Source organism: Phoxinus phoxinus (genome assembly GCF_949152265.1).
Source record: "Phoxinus phoxinus genome assembly, chromosome: 19".
Lineage (NCBI taxonomy): Eukaryota > Metazoa > Chordata > Actinopteri > Cypriniformes > Leuciscidae > Phoxinus > Phoxinus phoxinus.
In genome coordinates, this window is record NC_136894.1 from 13,510,248 (window position 1) to 13,530,048 (window position 19,801).

A 19,801-nucleotide genomic window follows, 5' to 3' on the forward strand; every position below is an offset into this window, starting at 1 on the left:
CTGTCGTTTACTACTTTAATTTTTACCGAGTGACATAAAGGTAAACATTTATAATCAAGATTAAAATACAGTATTACTGGGTAATGATCAGATATATCAGAAAGTAAAGCTCCTGATTCAAGCTTAACATTTCGTATATTTGTGACAATATTGTCTATGGCAGTTGTAGAAGTATTTGTAACTCTAGTTGATATATTTATAGTTGGAAAGAAAGAGGAGGAGTGTAATGTGTTAATGAAGTCGTTTTTGACTGCATCGTCCTTGGAGACATCAATATTGAAGTCTCCAAGGAGGACGCAGTCTTTATTTAATTTATTTATGTGCAATACAATTTCTTCAAGTTTATTATTAAAAATGTTTAAATCAGAATCTGGGGGACGGTAAATTCAACCCAGTCTCACGGCAGTTCGTGATATGGTCACGTAATTTAATCTATTGATTCGTGGCACGGGCACGTTAATTTCGTTATTTTCGTAATTCCAGCACGTTTTTTAAAACTAATGTATTTCAATGGGAAGCATCTTTCGTGATCAAAGCACGATTCTATCTGCCTATCGGGCTGCAGTAGAGAAGCTGTTTAATCAACATTTATTCACGAGATCTTATCATGGTTTATGTATTTATTTTAATTATATTATTTCGTTCTTATTGCCAGGGAAGCTGGATTGCTTTGCTGTTTATTGATATTTAAAAAAAAATATTTTATTAGTAGGAAATCGCGCTGAAGAAGTCTCATTCCGAACACCTCGCGATATTTGGCATCAGTTCACGTGTGCCAGATGTTGGTAAGTAGTCGTAAATACGCTGTCCTAATAATGTTTGATATAATGTATTTTCTGTGTGTCGAAATTAATCAGATTAGCTCAAGTTCAGTCACTGCATTATATCTGTCATCTCAACGGAGGCTTTGCGTTTCATTGCTTTCTATGAAAATGGTTTCTATGGTGATTAAACACTGTCTGTCACGTGATGTGCTATACAGTAGGCCTAGAGTAGACCTTCAATCAGTTAATCATATTCATATCAGGTTTTTAAGTTGTACAATTAGTTCCAAAGTTGTATGTGTAGTAGAAGCACAGTAAAAACAACACCATGCTTTTACCACAGTAACATTAGTTTTACTGTGATAAGTGTAGTAAAAAGACAGTAATCACACAACTTACCATGCTTTTACCACACTATTGGTAGTTTTAATGTGGTACTTATTGTAAATGCACAGTAACCACAACACTAACCATGCTTTTACCTCAGTAACCTTAGTTTTACTGTGATGGGTAGTAAAGGACAGCAATCACAAAACTTACCATGCTTTTACCTCAGTATTGGTAGTTTTAAAGTGATAATTGTTGTAAATTATGCATATTAACCACAACACCTACCATGCTTTTAATGCTTAATAATGTAACATCCAATATTTGTAAGGAAAATCAGTACTTTTTCCTTTAAATAATCCTATATATTATACATAATGATATTTTATTTTCTCTGTTTTCAGCTGAAAAGACCAAAAGGGCCTTTCGAACTCAGTCAGCCCATTATTGTTTGAGGACAAGTAAACGGAGGAGACGGACCGCTGCAAAGACAAATATTCGCAATGGTAGGTATGTGTTGGTTTTAACCCTAAATCAAACATTTTATCAAGCATTTGTTGTTTCTTAAACCTGTTCTTACAAAACCCATAGCCCAATCAGTTTGAACAGTCTCAAAGTCTTAATAATTCACAAGATTAAACAAGTTGTCAAATTCGTACGATACTAGTACATATTTGTATACTTGTTCATAATCCTGCAGCTTTTACTCCTAGTGCTCATTGGCTACTGCCTCAATTCCTGTACATATTTATCGCGATATTTGTAAATCAGTTGCGCCCCTTCTTGGATAGTAGTCTGATGTCCCACACACTGTCAGAAAGTTTATATTAATTGCATTGTGTATTCATTAAAATTATTACAAATTAGTCCCTGTCTGTTGTGTTCATGTTCCAATGTCCAATGATACATGATGTCTCTCCACACCTCATAACCTACCTCTGTTTGCAAGAGTGGAAAAGCTAATCTGACTTGTCACATGACATCAGATACGCGATTATTTTGTCGTAATCAGATCAGTTACACTGCTGATAACTGTCCCGTTTGCATGTAAATCATGTTATTTTTAAACGAGTTCATATGATTATTGCTTGCTATTAAAGACATACTTTTATTCATAGAAATGCCCACATATCAGTGAACGTATAACATAAAAATGCTTTTAACATTTAATTATGCAACACTCTTTACAGAAATATATCCCACAGTTATGGATAAACTCCCAACATCATCATCATGTCCTGTGCTGGGCACATTGGGCAACAAGTGTCCTCCAACGTATTCGATCCATGGCCAAGTTCTCCGCATCTTCCCATGGGACACTGACATTGTTCAGGTCTTCGTGAAACATCTGTCTCCATGTCTTCCTTGGTCTTCCCTGTCTCCTGCATCCTCCTGGTGGTGTCCACTTCATCACTGTCTTTGGGTGGTGTTGTTTGGGCATGCGTCGGATGTGTCCAGCGAGGTGCACCCTTTGCTCTGTCACAGTTTCTGAAAGTCTTCATGTGAAGTCCCACTCCTCCTCAGGATCTCTTTGATATATGCAGAACCAATATTGAAAATAGTGATTTATCTTTTTTCCATATTGTTAAAGCATTTTGTTTTCTCTTTTCAGCTTCATAAACTGTGCTTGATGTCTGCCTAATGCCTTCATCAAAGAAGCGTCAGTGCGCATCAGGTGTTTTGCTAAAGGACATATTCATTGCCATCCATTAGTTCTAGTCATGCAGTGACTTCATGATGCAATAGACACATGTATATTTCTGCAAGTGTATAGCAGGTGCTTGTCCGAACAATTGAAGATAGTGAGAGTGTTCAGGAAAACCTTTAGAAAACAATCCATATTTATGGAAATCTTATTGGTGCTGAAAGAATATTACAGAAATGAGACACTTGACATAATGGACATTATTCTGAGTTTGTTACCTTTACATTTAGATGGACTTAATGTCTTACATTTAGCTTCATTAAGCCTTTTATTACAGTGGTCACTATAGTAAATGTCCACCATAACTACATCTATGGTATCATCATTACATCACTACCTGGTTAATGTAAATGTAATATATCCGTGAATGTATTTTATTGAAGCATTTTCTTACTGACGTTTATAATCATTAACTATTTTAAGTTGCCTTTCATTTAGTGACAATAAAAGTGATTAATGATCACAAGGATATAGAATTAAAGGTGAGAATGTAAAACGTTGTGCTTACGTTTTTGCCTATTTGTTCTTTAAAGCGAAGAAACAAATATATTTTCACATAACAAAGTTGAATCTCATCTCTTGGTTTGTAAAAATATAACTTCATCATAGCGATTTGTTTTAACGTTACTGTATATGTCCCTATAATAGATTGCCCCTGTATCTTATACCTGTTTTTTTTATATAATTAACTTATTTTTATACTGTTGTGCAGTAGGTTTGGCACTACATTTGTCTTTAAACAGTTTGACATTAAATATTGGAATATGCTTTCAAAATTGTGTGCATTCATTGTGATTTTGTTACATTTATTTGAATATAATTGATATACCTTTGATATACTATACATACACTGTAGCCTAAATGTTAGAAGCACTTTAGTATATGTAATTATATTTAATTAAAATACTGCAAAACTACCCCTGCTGTAGGCAAAAGTTTATCTTTCATTAGTCTAATCAAATAAAAACATTTGTGTCATTGATCATGTGATCTCGTTTTTGGATGGTAACCACACAAATGAGTCTTTTGTTTTTAAATGTGAGTTTTATAATTTAATTAGAATTAATACATTACAGCCCAAATATTGTTTGGGTTTAAATATGAAATATTTAAGGTATCTATCCCTGTAGCCGGAACCAGAAGAGATCTGTCATCATTTACCATAAATGGGCAAGTAAGTGTGACGCATGTGTACAGCTGGATTGTTATTGGCTGTGACTTTATCGCAGAACTCGCTGTGATTGGACTATCGTTTAACCCATATAAAACGGCGCTTCATGTTACAAAGTATGTTTTGTTGTTATTATTGCGTTAGTTATACATAAAGTTAATGATAAAGTGTCTCTGTTTTGTGAGAAATTGCTCCTTTACTGAGATCCCCACCCTAACCCTAAGCATGGCTGCACATTTCAATGAACTACAGGACAATGTTTCCTGTTCCATTGATAGCATGACAGAGATATGTGGGTAATGTAGTTTAAAACGTTTAGTAATGAAACAATAAATGTTAAATACATAATATCTTTAATGGACAACTGGATATCTAAATTTGTTCATTGTGCAAACCTTTATGACATATATGAGGGACAGGCTGAAATTTGATAATTTACTGTGAGCACTTTAAAAATAACCTTTATGCCAGCTTTCCGTATATGTCAGAAAACTGGGCCCAACATTATTTAGTAAACATAGCATAAGCAGTTGTCCTGCCGATTTTCTCTTTGATACACTAACCAGACTGTGAGTTACAGCCATTTGAAATGTGCAGTTTTTTGCTCTTCTGGGGGCCGCTGGGCCCTTGGGGGTGGAAGTGCAGTACAATCTACACAGATCTACACACACTATTACACAGGGATAATGCACCATTCAGTAAAACAAACAAAACAAAACAAAACAGTGCCTACATTTCCTTTTCACCCCCTCTGATTGCTGCTTATATGCCTGACATCAGTCATGTCTATGCTTTCATTTTAAATGCAGTAGGCTAGTAGATGTACTAGAATGATCAACATGGATCATCTTCAATTATGCTTGAAGTGTTTATAGCAAGATAGCCACTGCAGCCTCTTGTTATTCACATAGCTTCCCTTTATTTCACTGCAAACATTGCAGTTGCAGCTTATACATGCAAGTATGTGCAACTTTTGTTGCAACTTTTGTCCCAAATATCATTAACCAGATCTAAATGTGTATGTCCTAAGAAAAAGAATCATGGTAATTAATTATATGTAGTTGTTTTTAAATTATGAACTAAACTAAAGAAATAAGAAATTAAAATTTCTCAAATATTGTTTTTATTTACTGAACCAAACACCACTTTCAATAAACAATATTCACCATACTTTATTACACAACACTTTATTGGAGGACACAGCATAAAGTTGATAAAGTAGCATAAAGACAATGAGATTCAAGATAAATAAAAATGTGTCTTCAAAAATACATTAACATCATATTAATCCATTCACAGCTGCTGAGCCACAAAATGAGTGCCAGAGAATCATATTCAGTCACCTATGATACAGAAAACAGATTTGATATTGTGTTGGAAAATAATGATTCATTATCACTAAACTAGTTTCTTGCTCTTCCCTGTACATGTCTCTATCATGTTCATGTTCTTCTTCCTCGTCTAAACAGTTTGTTCAGGTGTACCCTACAGTACAACAGAAGAACAGAAGATGTGATCACTGATGTGGTGTAGCTTTTTCTCAACCAGAGGAAGAAGTCTCAACATCCCATTGTCAGGCGTTCTCCAGTCCTGGTCTGAAAGTAAAGCAAAAAACACAAACAATACAAATTAAGTTGTTTAATGGACAGTCAGGTCAGCTTATGGCTACGTTTACACGTGGACGGCTATTTTCATAAACGGACACCCCTCTTCGTTTTCAAAAATAACATTGTGCACACGAACCCGTGTATATGCCGTCCAGAGCATGCCAAACCTGTAGGTGGCAGTGTAACGAGAAGCTCAAGCCCACGTTAGCCAATCAGAATCCCGAAAATAGTCTCATATTGTGACGTCGCTGCCTAAAACTCAGTTTTTCTCAGTTTACATGCAAACGTGCAAACAAAGTTTTCCAAAATCTCCACTTTGGCCGGAGTTTTTAGAAATAATCATTTTCTGTGATAAAAACTCGGTTTTCGTGTAAATGAGAGGCCAAACCGCAGGGAAATATCAGTGTCTTCACTTCGTGTAAACGGGGCCTATGTTCTGCGATATATTAAGCAGTGATGGGCTACTCTGGCCCTTAGCATCCACTGTCCTGCAGATTTAGCTCCAACCTCAAACCCTCCTGCCTATTGTCTATAAGTAAAGCTGAAGACTTTCATATGTGCTCAATTAGGGTTGGAGGTAAACTCTCAACCTTAAAAAGGAGAACGCAAAAGGGCCAGAGTTGCCCGTTCCTGATTTAAATTTACAAAGCAGCAGTCAGTACATTATATAATATACACATTGATTTATTTTATACATATATATATATATATAATATTTCAGCACATTATATAAGCGAAGTACTGAACAAAAAATGTTTTACCCATATCAACAGCAACCTATTTTAAAATATCTTTAAGAAAGGCATGGTCTCTTTTGCCTTTGCAAGTGATGCTTGATTTTTTTCAAGACAACATACTCTTCTGTCACTTGTTTCAAGAGCTTCCTGTAACCTGTACAATGTAAAATTGTCAACATCAAATTATGTACTACATATTACAGCATTGTTTCAATACAAGACATACCAATGGATTTGCGCACCTTTCTGTCTTCTTTGGGTACCAGATGTTCCTTCCTCACCCGAAACAAAGGACTTATTCGATTAGCTTGTGTTGATATAAGGACTGGTCTTCCTTCTCTGCTGTAAAACAAGAAAGTATCTACTTACTCGTGCAATTACTATTGTTCTTGAAACATAAATTAAGACAGTTATAATTTACCTTACGATTCAGGAGAGAGCATTTGATGAGTAAATACTGATTGAAATGTTCTAGAAACTTTACCTGGGAAGGGCTGATCACGGCAAGATCCGCTGCGACTCACTAGTAGCTCTTGTGAGGGTTGGCTCTTAAAAGAGCTGTTGAGTTTGATGTTGTAGAGATCTAAAAAAAAAGGACAAAGTAATCCTGCAATACAGAAAGGAAGGTAATTATATCACCATACATGCAAGCAGTCAGTTATACAACTGTAGGATATATTTCTGTAAAGAGTGTTGCATAATTAAATGTTAAAAGCATTTTTATGTTATACGTTCACTGATATGTGGGCATTTCTATGAATAAAAGTATGTCTTTAATAGCAAGCAATAATCATATGAACTCGTTTAAAAATAACATGATTTACATGCAAACGGGACAGTTATCAGCAGTGTAACTGATCTGATTACGACAAAATAATCGCGTATCTGATGTCATGTGACAAGTCAGATTAGCTTTTCCACTCTTGCAAACAGAGGTAGGTTATGAGGTGTGGAGAGACATCATGTATCATTGGACATTGGAACATGAACACAACAGACAGGGACTAATTTGTAATAATTTTAATGAATACACAATGCAATTAATATAAACTTTCTGACAGTGTGTGGGACATCAGACTACTATCCAAGAAGGGGCGCAACTGATTTACAAATATCGCGATAAATATGTACAGGAATTGAGGCAGTAGCCAATGAGCACTAGGAGTAAAAGCTGCAGGATTATGAACAAGTATACAAATATGTACTAGTATCGTACGAATTTGACAACTTGTTTAATCTTGTGAATTATTAAGACTTTGAGACTGTTCATACTGATTGGGCTATGGGTTTTGTAAGAACAGGTTTAAGAAACAACAAATGCTTGATAAAATGTTTGATTTAGGGTTAAAACCAACACATACCTACCATTGCGAATATTTGTCTTTGCAGCGGTCCGTCTCCTCCGTTTACTTGTCCTCAAACAATAATGGGCTGACTGAGTTCGAAAGGCCCTTTTGGTCTTTTCAGCTGAAAACAGAGAAAATAAAATATCATTATGTATAATATATAGGATTATTTAAAGGAAAAAGTACTGATTTTCCTTACAAATATTGGATGTTACATTATTAAGCATTAAAAGCATGGTAGGTGTTGTGGTTAATATGCATAATTTACAACAATTATCACTTTAAAACTACCAATACTGAGGTAAAAGCATGGTAAGTTTTGTGATTGCTGTCCTTTACTACCCATCACAGTAAAACTAAGGTTACTGAGGTAAAAGCATGGTTAGTGTTGTGGTTACTGTGCATTTACAATAAGTACCACATTAAAACTACCAATAGTGTGGTAAAAGCATGGTAAGTTGTGTGATTACTGTCTTTTTACTACACTTATCACAGTAAAACTAATGTTACTGTGGTAAAAGCATGGTGTTGTTTTTACTGTGCTTCTACTACACATACAACTTTGGAACTAATTGTACAACTTAAAAACCTGATATGAATATGATTAACTGATTGAAGGTCTACTCTAGGCCTACTGTATAGCACATCACGTGACAGACAGTGTTTAATCACCATAGAAACCATTTTCATAGAAAGCAATGAAACGCAAAGCCTCCGTTGAGATGACAGATATAATGCAGTGACTGAACTTGAGCTAATCTGATTAATTTCGACACACAGAAAATACATTATATCAAACATTATTAGGACAGCGTATTTACGACTACTTACCAACATCTGGCACACGTGAACTGATGCCAAATATCGCGAGGTGTTCGGAATGAGACTTCTTCAGCGCGATTTCCTACTAATAAAATATTTTTTTTTAAATATCAATAAACAGCAAAGCAATCCAGCTTCCCTGGCAATAAGAACGAAATAATATAATTAAAATAAATACATAAACCATGATAAGATCTCGTGAATAAATGTTGATTAAACAGCTTCTCTACTGCAGCCCGATAGGCAGATAGAATCGTGCTTTGATCACGAAAGATGCTTCCCATTGAAATACATTAGTTTTAAAAAACGTGCTGGAATTACGAAAATAACGAAATTAACGTGCCCGTGCCACGAATCAATAGATTAAATTACGTGACCATATCACGAACTGCCGTGAGACTGGGTTGGTAAATTACACCCACAATAATGCTTTTACCTTTGTCATTTTTTATCTCAATAAAAAGAGAGTCTGTGTGATTGTCATTTACAGCAAGATCGCAAACATCGGCATGCATGTTCGAGCGTACATAGAGACATACCCCACCACCAGATCTGCCAAATCTGTCCTTATGATATAATTTATAGTCTTCTAGGTTTAAGGCATCTATGTACGATTTGTCATTTAGCCACGTTTCACTACATCCAATTATGTTAAAGCAGCTTTTAGTGTTTGAAAGTAGGGAGACAAGCTCATCGTGATGTTTATTCAAACTTCTTATGTTTAAGTGCAGAAATGAGAAGTTATTTACTATATTCAGACATTTTACATGCTCAGGATCATAGTATTTACAGGTTATGTTATTTTCAACATCGATACAGTGATGTATATCATCTCCATCATATGTCAAGTCTTTAAATCCCATAAAAGATAAAAAGAAAGCATTTTCCCAGGATCCCACGAAAAGAGACAAGCACGCACACGCGCGCACACACATAGCCTACACACAAACGCGGCCACACACAAAACAAGCATAACGTTACAAGACGAACAGAGAGTGAACAAAACCTCTTTACAAGAGGCATTAGAATAACGAGAAAAAAATAACAATAAAAAAAGAGAAAAACAATAAAAAAGAGCGCTCCGAGCACCCGCCCGTCATTACATCCTTAAGATAATTAATTGGCTGGATGAAATAAATAAACGTCTACATTTCAATCAATGTCCAAACAAAACAAGTAACAATCGGCTTTCCAGCCACATTCCAACATAATAGGCTACTTTGATTAACAAGAATATGCCTTAGGGTATTTTCATGAGTCCAGTACATTATCCTTTGGAGGAATAAGCAATGCTGTTATCCATGATGTTAAAATAAAGTGGTCCTCCTATTTGAAATTTCACGCATAGAAAATTATATAACCCAAACAGGGGGTCCTACCTTTCCAGCAAAACACCCCCCTTCAGTTCGACTGGATCCATAAATAAATGGGGGTAAGAAAAAAAAGTTTAGTCCTTGAGTGTAGTCAAATATTCGCGTGCATCAGCTGGGCTTCTGAATGAGCGGCGATCTTCTCCGTGTGACAGGCAAAGTATTGCGGGAAATTTCATGTTGAATCTGATATTCTTTTTGATCAGCGCCTCGCACACCTCGTTGAAACCCCGTCGTTGTTCACGGACAGCTGGGGATAAATCTTGATAAATGGACAGCTTCTTATTCTCTAACATCAGTAGCCCCTTAGCTTTCACAGCACGCATAATCAAATCTTTGTCGCTGGAATTGTGTAATTTTATGATCATCGCTCGCGGTCTGTCATCCTGCTTGGGTCCAACGCGGTGAGCCCGATCAATCTTCACCCTGCCCTTGCCAGTCTGAAGGCCCAGTAGTTTCGGGAGCATAAATTCAAGGTATATTTTCGGGTCAGTTCCTTCAATTCCTTCTTTCAGATTCAGGATTTTAAGATTGTCCCGACGACTTCGACTTTCCAGTTCGATCACTTTGTCGTTTGCTGTTTTCAGCTGTGTTTCCATTACAGCCACTTTAGTTTGAAGTATCTTAACGGAATCTTCCACAGTTGATATCCGCTCTTCTGCCGATTGAAGTCTCTGCTCATTTTGTGCCACTACAATTGTGAGTTTATCGGTAATTTTTTTTAGCTTATCGTCCATTAGTGTAGAAATAACTTCAGTTAATTCGGCAATCAAGGCAACGTTGTCAGCCCTCGGCGTCCCCATGCCTACTTGTTCCTGAAGCGACGCGGAAACTTTTCCTTTCAACTTTTTCTATCTCCTCTCGTGATATTTGGAGCGTCCATACGCTGTAGGCTACTGTTACTTTAGGTTATATTTCGACTTGCCCATATAAATGCCAACTAAATACCATTTAAAGCGCAGTATTGTTTGCAGACGAGCAGGTGCTTCAGGAGTGTTCACCTAATCCGCCATTTTTGAGTTTAGCTTAGGGGGGTCCGCCATCGCTACACCACCCTCCTGGACAGTTTTTGGAGCGTCTGGAATCCGCTCCTTAAAGGGGGGGCTATGTAACGGTCACCAGCTGGAGTGCCCTTGAGAGCCACCAGAGGGCACTCCACATAAGACTATCACTCACAAACTACATTTCCCATACTCACTCCCCGGACTCATCATCACTTATCATTAATCACATTCACCTGTACCTCATTCACTGATTGCATTCACCTGTCTCATCATCCTGTTAGTCTGTCTATTTATACCATGTTATTTCATTCACTCACCGCGAAGTCTTGTCTAGTGTTTCACTGCAATTCCGAGCGTTTTCCCTGGTTTCTTGTCATTTGGTTTTTGGATATCATTCTCTGGTCCCTGGATTACTCTCTTGCCTCTGGTCCCTGGATTACTCTCTTGCCTCTGGTCCCTGCCTGTTTTGTTTGTTTGTTTGTTTCTTTGTTTGACTGCCTGTCTGTGTATGACCTTTGCCTGTAACACATATATTACATTTCCGTATGGGATAACAAGTCTAAACTTTTTGCTGCTTGTGGGGCTGCTCATTCATGTCACTCTGTCGCTTCGCAACGAGCTTGATGTGTCCGTGCTGTCGGAAGCGGTGGAGAGCAGCTTTCTCCCCGGGCAGAGTGTGCACTTCACCGTCAAGTTATTTTCCTTCCGTTGAACATATTCAAAATAATTACTGAATCTCCACCCGTCGAAACTAGCTTTCTGTTGCTGGGAACCTTCCTCAGCTTGCCGTTGTTGACGCTTCCATTTCCCCCCATCTGTCTTTGAGGATGCCGCTCTGCGGCTGACTGCCGGGTGTCGACCAATCGGTGATGGTAAATGATACCTCGTGCCAAACCCAGACCAATCACTGTTACATTCACGCCCTCCTCCCCTTCCCTTCTGTTCTCGGTGTTGTGTGCCTTAAGTGTGATGGTGCTACTGGCAAATTTAACGCAAGTAACTAGCTCGGGAAAACTGTAATAATATTACCATTTTCAGACGAGTAATGCCTTACACTACTAGTTACTGAAAAAAGTAATATTATTACAGTACAAAGTACAAAGTAACGCGTTACACCCAACACTGGTGCAGACCCTGTGTTGTACGGGGCTGTGCTTGTGTGAATGAATGGGCACTGGGTGGGCATTGCAGTTACACACATTACACCATCGGCCGTGGCCGGAACACCAGAAATTAAACTCTTTTTTAGATTTATCTGGGTCGCCGTGAAAACGGCGTTTGTGTGCAGGCAAACGGGCTTTACGGCCGGTTTGTTGGCTGCTGAGTACACTGGTACAAACGCGGAACTTAGGGCTGTACAAGCGGGAATCTTTGGTGGAAGTCCGGCCGCAGCGGGACCCGAACACCGTCTTTTTCCTAGTCGGGCTAGGATGGCGCCGAGGCCTCGGGCTTGATTGAGATCTTAGGCCGAGGTCCACGCGGCGGCGGGCGGCGTCCGGCGGAGCGAGACCGTGGTCTCTCTCGGGCCTGTTGCTGCTGAGCTGGCACGGCGGGCTCGGGGCGCTGCTGAGTTCGGACAGACGGCTGTTTAGGGCAGCCTGTTGCGGAACTGGAGCGCTTCGGCAGGAAATGTTTCATGGCCTGCGATGTCTTCTGTACCTCAGCGAATCGGTCCGCGAAGTCTTTGACGGACGATCCGAAGAGGCCAGTCGCTGAAAAGAGAGCGTCGAGGAACGCAGAGCGCTCTGACTCCGCCATTTCAGAGAGCGTCAACCACAAGTGTCTCTCGGAAACAGTTGCTGAGGCCATAATCCTACCGATGGCGTGTGCGGTGGACTTTGTAGCACGAAGAGTGAGGTCTGTGGCGCTACGTAAATCCGGCACGTTGATCGCGCCCGGCCTTCCTCGTCTAGCTTGCGGAGGAGGTTGGCCTGGTGGATCTGAAGCCATGGTGTGCAGCATGGTGCGCCATGGTGTGCAGCGCCGATGCAGCTTGTCCGGCGGCGGAATACACGCGGCCGTTTAAAGCTGATGACGTGCGGCAAGCTTTAGATGGTAGGACTCCCTTAGCCCGCCGTCCCGCAGAGGGTGGGCAAAGGTGAGTCGCTACGGCCTCCCTCCCTCCGGACGCCTCTGGTCCCTCCCTCCGGACGCCTCTGCTCCCTCCCTCCGGACGCCTCTGGTCCCTCCCTCCGGACGCCTCTGCTCCCTCCCTCCGGACGCCTCTGCTCCCTCCCTCCGCTGGTCCCTCCCTCCGGACGCCTCTGGTCCCTCCCTCCGGACGCCTCTGGTCCCTCCCTCCGGACGCCTCTGGTCCCTCCCTCCGGACGCCTCTGGTCCCTCCCTCCGGACGCCTCTGGTCCCTCCCGCCTCTGGTCCCTCCCTCCGGACGCCTCTGGTCCCTCCCTCCGGACGCCTCTGGTCCCTCCCTCCGGACGCCTCTGCTCCCTCCCTCCGGACGCCTCTGCTCCCTCCCTCCGGACGCCTCTGGTCCCTTCCTCCGGACGCCTCTGGTCCCTCCCTCCGGCTGTTCATCGCTGTGTTGCGGCTCGTGCGGGCGGCCTCGAGCGTCAGATTCGCGCGCCGGATTTCGGGATGTCCGGGATTCGACTTTTGCTTTCTGCGGTCGCCATTCATTATGTTTACATGCACACCTTTTGTTTCAATTTAACTTCCGATTGGTGAATCTGAATGTAGAGTTTACATGAACGCTAAAGTGATCAGTTGATGTGCGTTTTAACATTGTGAAGCAGAATGCATGTCCTGTAAAGCTGGCACGAACGTGTCAGTGTCAAATAATGTAATAATGTCGGTGTAGTGAATGGCGACTGTGGAAAGCAGGGAGCCAAGTCCCGGACATTTTGGGAAATCTCGAGGTTTGGTGCGCGGATCCGATGCGCGGATGATGGGGAGCAGGAGGCGGCCGGAGGAGCGAGACCTGCTTGGCGGTCGGGAGGAAGAGCCCGAGCAGACTCATCACGGAGGTTTACAATAAAACTCTGTCTTTTCAGTTTCGAGTCAACTAGTAGCCTATTGTATAGATTTTTTCTGGCCTCTGTAACCGGTAGGAGTGGCCTCGTAGGGCAGCGAAGCAAGTGCATTCTGGGAGTGGGTGTCTTTCATCCACATAAGCCAAAAATAAATTTTTCTGGCTTTTCTCAGTGTAGAAGGCACCAACTTCTGAACTAGTTCTGAACTAGGCAATCCCGGCCGGACATGTCCAGGAAAAAGAGGACCTATGGGAACCCCTACTACTCAGCTTCCACTCTTGAGACAAAAAATACAGAAATCTCTCGTTTTAGGAGGACATGAGGGGGTTTTCTACTGATACAAAGCTTAACGCTAATCGGTGAATTATCCCTTTAAAGGTTTGAGTTTTCCTCATTTTTTTAAATGAGGCATTAAGATTATTATTATTTTTTCTCTTTTTACTCAACTTTAGCATGGGTGTGTTCACTCATGCCAAGCACTGTGTATGTGATGTAATGGTTATTTCTCGATGATGTCATCAGGTGTGTTTTCTTACCCAGAGGCACGACCAGGAAGCGAATGTGATTGAGCCATTTAGAAGTCTTGTTGGCCAGCTGAGTGACGAAGAACTGCAGGACTGATCCCAGATAACTCTGAGCACCGACCACTGCGACCTTCACCGGCCGGGGCATCGACGAGTTACAGTTACAGCTGCGCACACACACACACACACACCTCTAATCATGACACCGGGCCAAAGTTCATCTAAAGCTCGATCGATTGACTGGTAAACACAAACACTTTTTAATTTATAAATGCTTGCATTTCAGTTTTATTTCACCGCTCCATTCGACTGTGTTTTGCTTGAATAAATGCTGAAGTGCTGAAGGTGTTAATCGTGTGTGTAGTGTGTTTTGCGGAGTCGTTTCTGTGATTGTGTGACTTACAACTTCTGAATGCGTGTGAGGAGAGCCGAGAGAACGGCCTGGATCTCTGCGCCCGAACACGTACACACCACTGGATGCTTCTGAACCTGCAGCTGCTCTGCAACATACTGACACACACACACACACACACACACACACACACACACACACACACTTCAGATTTCTGTTCATGATTACAGTTTGCTTTTTTACATGCGTGTATATACAGTATAAACACACACACACACACACACACACACACACACACACACACACACATACACACACACACACACACACACACACACAGCTCAAGAACGGAAACCTTGAAACAGGTTCCAAGGTGCAGGCGTTGAAACAAAAAATTATAATAATGTCCGCATAAACTTAAAAAACGCAGACGCTCTGCACTAGGGCTGGGCAAAAAAAATCGATTTTTCGATTAATCGATTTTTAAAATGTAGTCGATTCAAAATCGATTCTCAAAGGCCAAAAATCATTTTTTTGCCCCATATTTATTTATCTATCACCCCAAAAGCCAGTATTAGTTTTCCTACGGTTCATAGGCTTGCAGCCTCCATGTTACAGACAATGCTAGTTTTCTCTTAGACACAAAATAACCTGATCCTGATTGATCAAGGCATGCGACTGTTCTGACTTGTCCAATTTTCAGCATAAATGTTTCATCTTGCATCAAAATCCTGTATATTCACTGTTTGCATTTGAAGTTGGGTTTTAATATACCCATGCAAGTGTACCTGAAATAAAATGAGTTTAATATACAGTTTTGTGGCTCTTAATTTCTTTTTATTAATTAACCAATTGTAAACTTATGTTCACCGTTTTAAAAATAAATAAATATAGGATTTGTATTAAATCTATATTCATCGAGTCGAATCGGAAATCGAATTTAGAGCTTGCGAATCGCAATCGAATTTAGAGCTTGCGAATCGCAATCGAATCGAATTTAGAGCTTGCGAATCGAAATCGAATCGAATTTAGAGCTTGCGAATCGCAATCGAATCAAATTTAGAGCTTGCGAATCGAAATCCAATCGAATTTAGAGCTTGCGAATCGCAATCCAATCAAATTTAGAGCTTGCGAATCGAATTTAGAGCTTGCGAATCGCAATCCAATCGAATTTAGAGCTTGCGAATCGAATTTAGAGCTTGCGAATCGAAATCCAATCGAATTTAGAGCTTGCAAATCGCAATCCAATCGAATTTAGAGCTTGCGAATCACAATCCAATCGAATTTAGAGCTTGCGAATCGCACTCGAATCGAATTTAGAGCTTGCGAATCGCACTCGAATCGAATTTAGAGCTTGCGAATCGCAATCGAATCGAATTTAGAGCTTGCGAATCGAATCGAATTTAGAGCTTGCGAATCGAATCGAATTTAGAGCTTGCGAATCGAAATCGAATCGAATTTAGAGCTTGCGAATCGCAATCGAATCAAATTTAGAGCTTGCGAATCGAAATCGAATCGAATTTAGAGCTTGCGAATCGCAATCGAATCAAATTTAGAGCTTGCGAATCGCACTCGAATCGAATTTAGAGCTTGCGAATCGAAATCGAATCGAATTTAGAGCTTGCGAATCGCAATCGAATCAAATTTAGAGCTTGCGAATCGCAATCGAATCGAATTTAGAGCTTGCGAATCGAAATCGAATCAAATTTAGAGCTTGCGAATCGAAATCGAATCGAATTTAGAGCTTGAGAATCGAAATCGAATCGAATTTAGAGCTTGCGAATCGCAATCGAATCAAATTTAGAGCTTGCGAATCGAAATCGAATCGAATTTAGAGCTTGCGAATCGAAATCTAATCGAATTTAGAGCTTGCGAATCGAAATCGAATCGAATTTAGAGCTTGCGTCCACAACTGAGAATGCTGGCGAGGCAGAGGTACGTACCCTGGCTGAAAAAGGCGCCTTCCAGGATTTTGCCACCTCTTCGTGAAGCTCAGGAAGAAACGGGGCGTGTCTGGAGGGAGGCGAAGCGCGGTCTCCAGAGAGGAAGCAGCCATCCAGCCGGTTGAAAGCAGGCTCTTCGGGCGTCGACCAATCGAGGCCGAGGCTCGACACGGCCTGTGAGAGCAGACGCATCAGCTCTGCCTCGATGCTGATCTTCCCTCCTCGGCGTTCCGGAACAGTGGGGGAGGGGAGGTCCACGGAGCTCGCCCATCCTTCGCTTCCCGAAGCGAGAAGCGAACAGCAGTCGTCATGCCCCTCAGATAAGGCTTGCTGGTCGTCGTCCATGACGGACAAGGCGGCGGGCTGCGGCCGTTGTCCGTCGGTGAGCGATTCCAACGAAGCGGTGAGAGGAGCTAGCGGCGGCGGCGAGCTCCTCGTGGAGGGAGGTTCCGGGACCCGCTGAGCGCGCGCTTTTTACGGCGCGGCGCTAAAGGGGGTGGTGGAGCAGCTTCGGTGAATGATGCGAGGCGAGTCCGCAGAGTCGCGATGGGCATCATATCACAGTGATGGCAGCCGCCATCACCGAGAGCGATAGCTGCATGTTCCTCGCCCAAGCAGGAAACACACAACACGTGGTGGTCCCCGTCGATGAGCGCGGCTCGGCAGGAGCCGCAGGAATCACAAGGCATCTTGATAAAGACACTCGTACTCTTTTGTGATGAAAAAATGTGTGACGCAGCGGCGAACACACACACAAAACACACAAAAAGTTGAAAAGGATATTCCACGCCGGAGAAGCGCAGCAGGGAACGCGGCGAAGACCAGCGGCTTCAGGTAAAGGGCTCGTCCTGCTGAGGTGCTTGTATCAGACGGCTGTGGCGGCTCGAATCCAGTCCTACGATGCGTGTAGCTTCGTGAAGAATAAGAAAATCAGAGTGGAAGACAGCTATGCTTGTATTTATAGGCCAAGACCACGCCCGTTTCGGCAGGAGGTGACGCAGAGGGCGCGAAGCACCCTCATTGGTCAAGCGTCACTGGCCTCACATAGGCTGTGCTTTTCATGGCGGAGCAGCCAATAGGCGCGCGAATTGCTCTGCCTAAGGTTGTATGCTACAGAAAAGCGTTTTACAAATTTTACAAAATTAAAGGTGCAGTGTGTAATTTTTAGCAGCATCTAGTGGTGAACCTTGCGAATTGCAAATGGACAATCACTTACGGCATATCTCCCCCTTTTCAAACTCTATGGAGAAGCTACGGTGGCCGACGTAGGATAAAAGATGACGTCGTCTGAGTCTGAGTCAGCAGAGAGTAGAAAGTCAAGCACTGAGGTTTCTTTATATTATATTTTATATAAAATGATATTATATATATATATATTTTTTTTATTTCAGTAAAACCACGTTATTGCAATAGTTATTTTTACTTGTTCATCATTTTGTTAGTCTTTTATTCACTGACTTTACCATAGCTTGTTTCCATGCTAGTTAGTATAAGATAAAAGCATCAAAGCAGTTAGGTAAGGGGAAATAGCTAACGTTACGATGTACGAGGCGTCGGTCAGACAGCATATTTTTCTCCACGTTTGCAGAGTCAGGGAGAACCTGAGTATGTACCGGAGGTAACTGGTAGAGAGAGAGGGAGAGGAAGAGGAAGAGGAAGAGGGAGAGGGAGAGGAAGAGGGCAGAGAGGCAGAGGTGTTGGAGGTGCAGTCAGGGAAAGGAGAGGCAGAGGACCTACCCGGAGTGATGGCTCATTACAGGAAAATGAAAGAGTGGAAGCCCTCCAAAGGGACCGGAGAGCTGTTACAGAGGTTTGTTTTTATAAAGTTATTTTAACATTATTATATTCCAACCTGTTTGCACTTTATGTCAAAAACCCCAGCACACAGTGATAACGTGTATTACATAGCAACTCTGTGCACATGTACCCCTGGTACAGTAACGTTATTTAGTAACAAAATGTTTTCAAAGTGTAACCTGTCATTTACTGGGCAACAATGATTATATGAAGCCATATTATACAAGTTGAGCAAACATTGTCCAGCCTGCAAACCCTAATATGCAGTACCATATTGCCAACATAATGTAATGCAACTTAAAAAGCCATATTTTATCAGAATCAGAAATTCTTTATTGATACTTGAGGGGAAATTCTTGGTCACATTTACTAAGATTGCATGTCAAGATACTAAGGAAAATAAATAACTATATAAAGTAGGTAAGTTGATATAATTAAATTTAATAATAGTAATAATGAGTACTGGTATAGTTCATTTTGAGTGGATACAATCTTTAAAAAACAATGTATCGAGACCAAGAGTAACCAGAGTATTGAAGCAGAGAATATTGCATATTGAGTATTTTTCCCTTTGTCCTCTTTCTTCAGAGACTTCTTCAGGAGATGACCCTCGAAGAACACAGAGAGCTCTCCACCCTTCTGCTGGAGAGGCAGCCAGTTCTGGTCTTTGATGCCTTGATGATGCATCAGCGCAGACATGGTGCACCACCTTCTGCCGGAGTGCCAGGAGTACCTTGGTGTACTTGTGGTAACTGTAGGGAAATGCCTACGGACCAGGAGAGGAAATGCTGTGGCCAGGATCAAGTTAACTGTGTGAGCCTACTGCCCCACTTCTCCCAGTACTGCCTTGAAGAAGGCTTTATTCGCATTCACAGGCAGTACCGGGAGGACATTACGGCATTAGGCAACATCAGGGAGCCTGGGGATGACAACAGAGAGTACCGCTATGGTGCCTATAGACACTTCATATATTGGCAACATGGAGCATTAGGCCATAGAAACTGACTTGTCATCCCCAGTTGTTGTGTTTGGAGGATCAGGGACAAGTTCCCTGATCCTCAAGGACACTACACTGGATTTATTCCTGGACTGTGAATTTTCTTCTAGGCTCTCTGGCATGTTCATACAGTTTCACACAAGTACTCACAAATCTGCCTCAGGATCATCAAGGCTTCAAACAAATGTACATAGTTAACATTTTATTTATTATTAGAAAACTATATATTTATTAATATTTTGCCCCTCTTTATTTAAAATTGATGTTTGTTTTATAGATATATATTTTGTTATAGTTGTTCAACTACAGTTCTATGGTTTTTAAAAAAAATAAAAGTTATGAAAT

General features: G+C 41.2%; 2 long non-coding RNA genes across 5 annotated transcripts; one reads left to right on the forward strand and one right to left on the reverse strand.

Moving 5' to 3' along the window:
- Positions 1 to 393: 393 nt before the first annotated feature.
- LOC306987528 lies at positions 394 to 3,637 on the forward strand. Of its 2 annotated transcripts, none has more exons than XR_013795190.1 (3): positions 394 to 785; positions 1,496 to 1,601; positions 2,282 to 3,637. It is a non-coding gene; the product is annotated as an uncharacterized lncRNA (long non-coding RNA). The 2 variants fall into 2 exon arrangements; XR_013795191.1 differs by having other exon boundaries at positions 1,496 to 1,597; positions 2,282 to 3,636.
- Positions 3,638 to 5,109: 1,472 nt separating this feature from the next.
- On the reverse strand, positions 5,110 to 8,886 carry LOC306987256. Of its 3 annotated transcripts, XR_013795125.1 has the most exons (5): positions 8,489 to 8,886; positions 7,677 to 7,778; positions 6,796 to 6,918; positions 6,538 to 6,653; positions 5,110 to 5,562 (listed from the first exon to the last, which is right to left on the reverse strand). It is a non-coding gene; the product is annotated as an uncharacterized lncRNA (long non-coding RNA). The 3 variants fall into 3 exon arrangements; XR_013795126.1 differs by having other exon boundaries at positions 6,554 to 6,653; positions 7,677 to 8,880; XR_013795127.1 differs by having other exon boundaries at positions 7,677 to 8,880.
- Between the last annotated feature and the right edge of the window lie 10,915 nt (positions 8,887 to 19,801).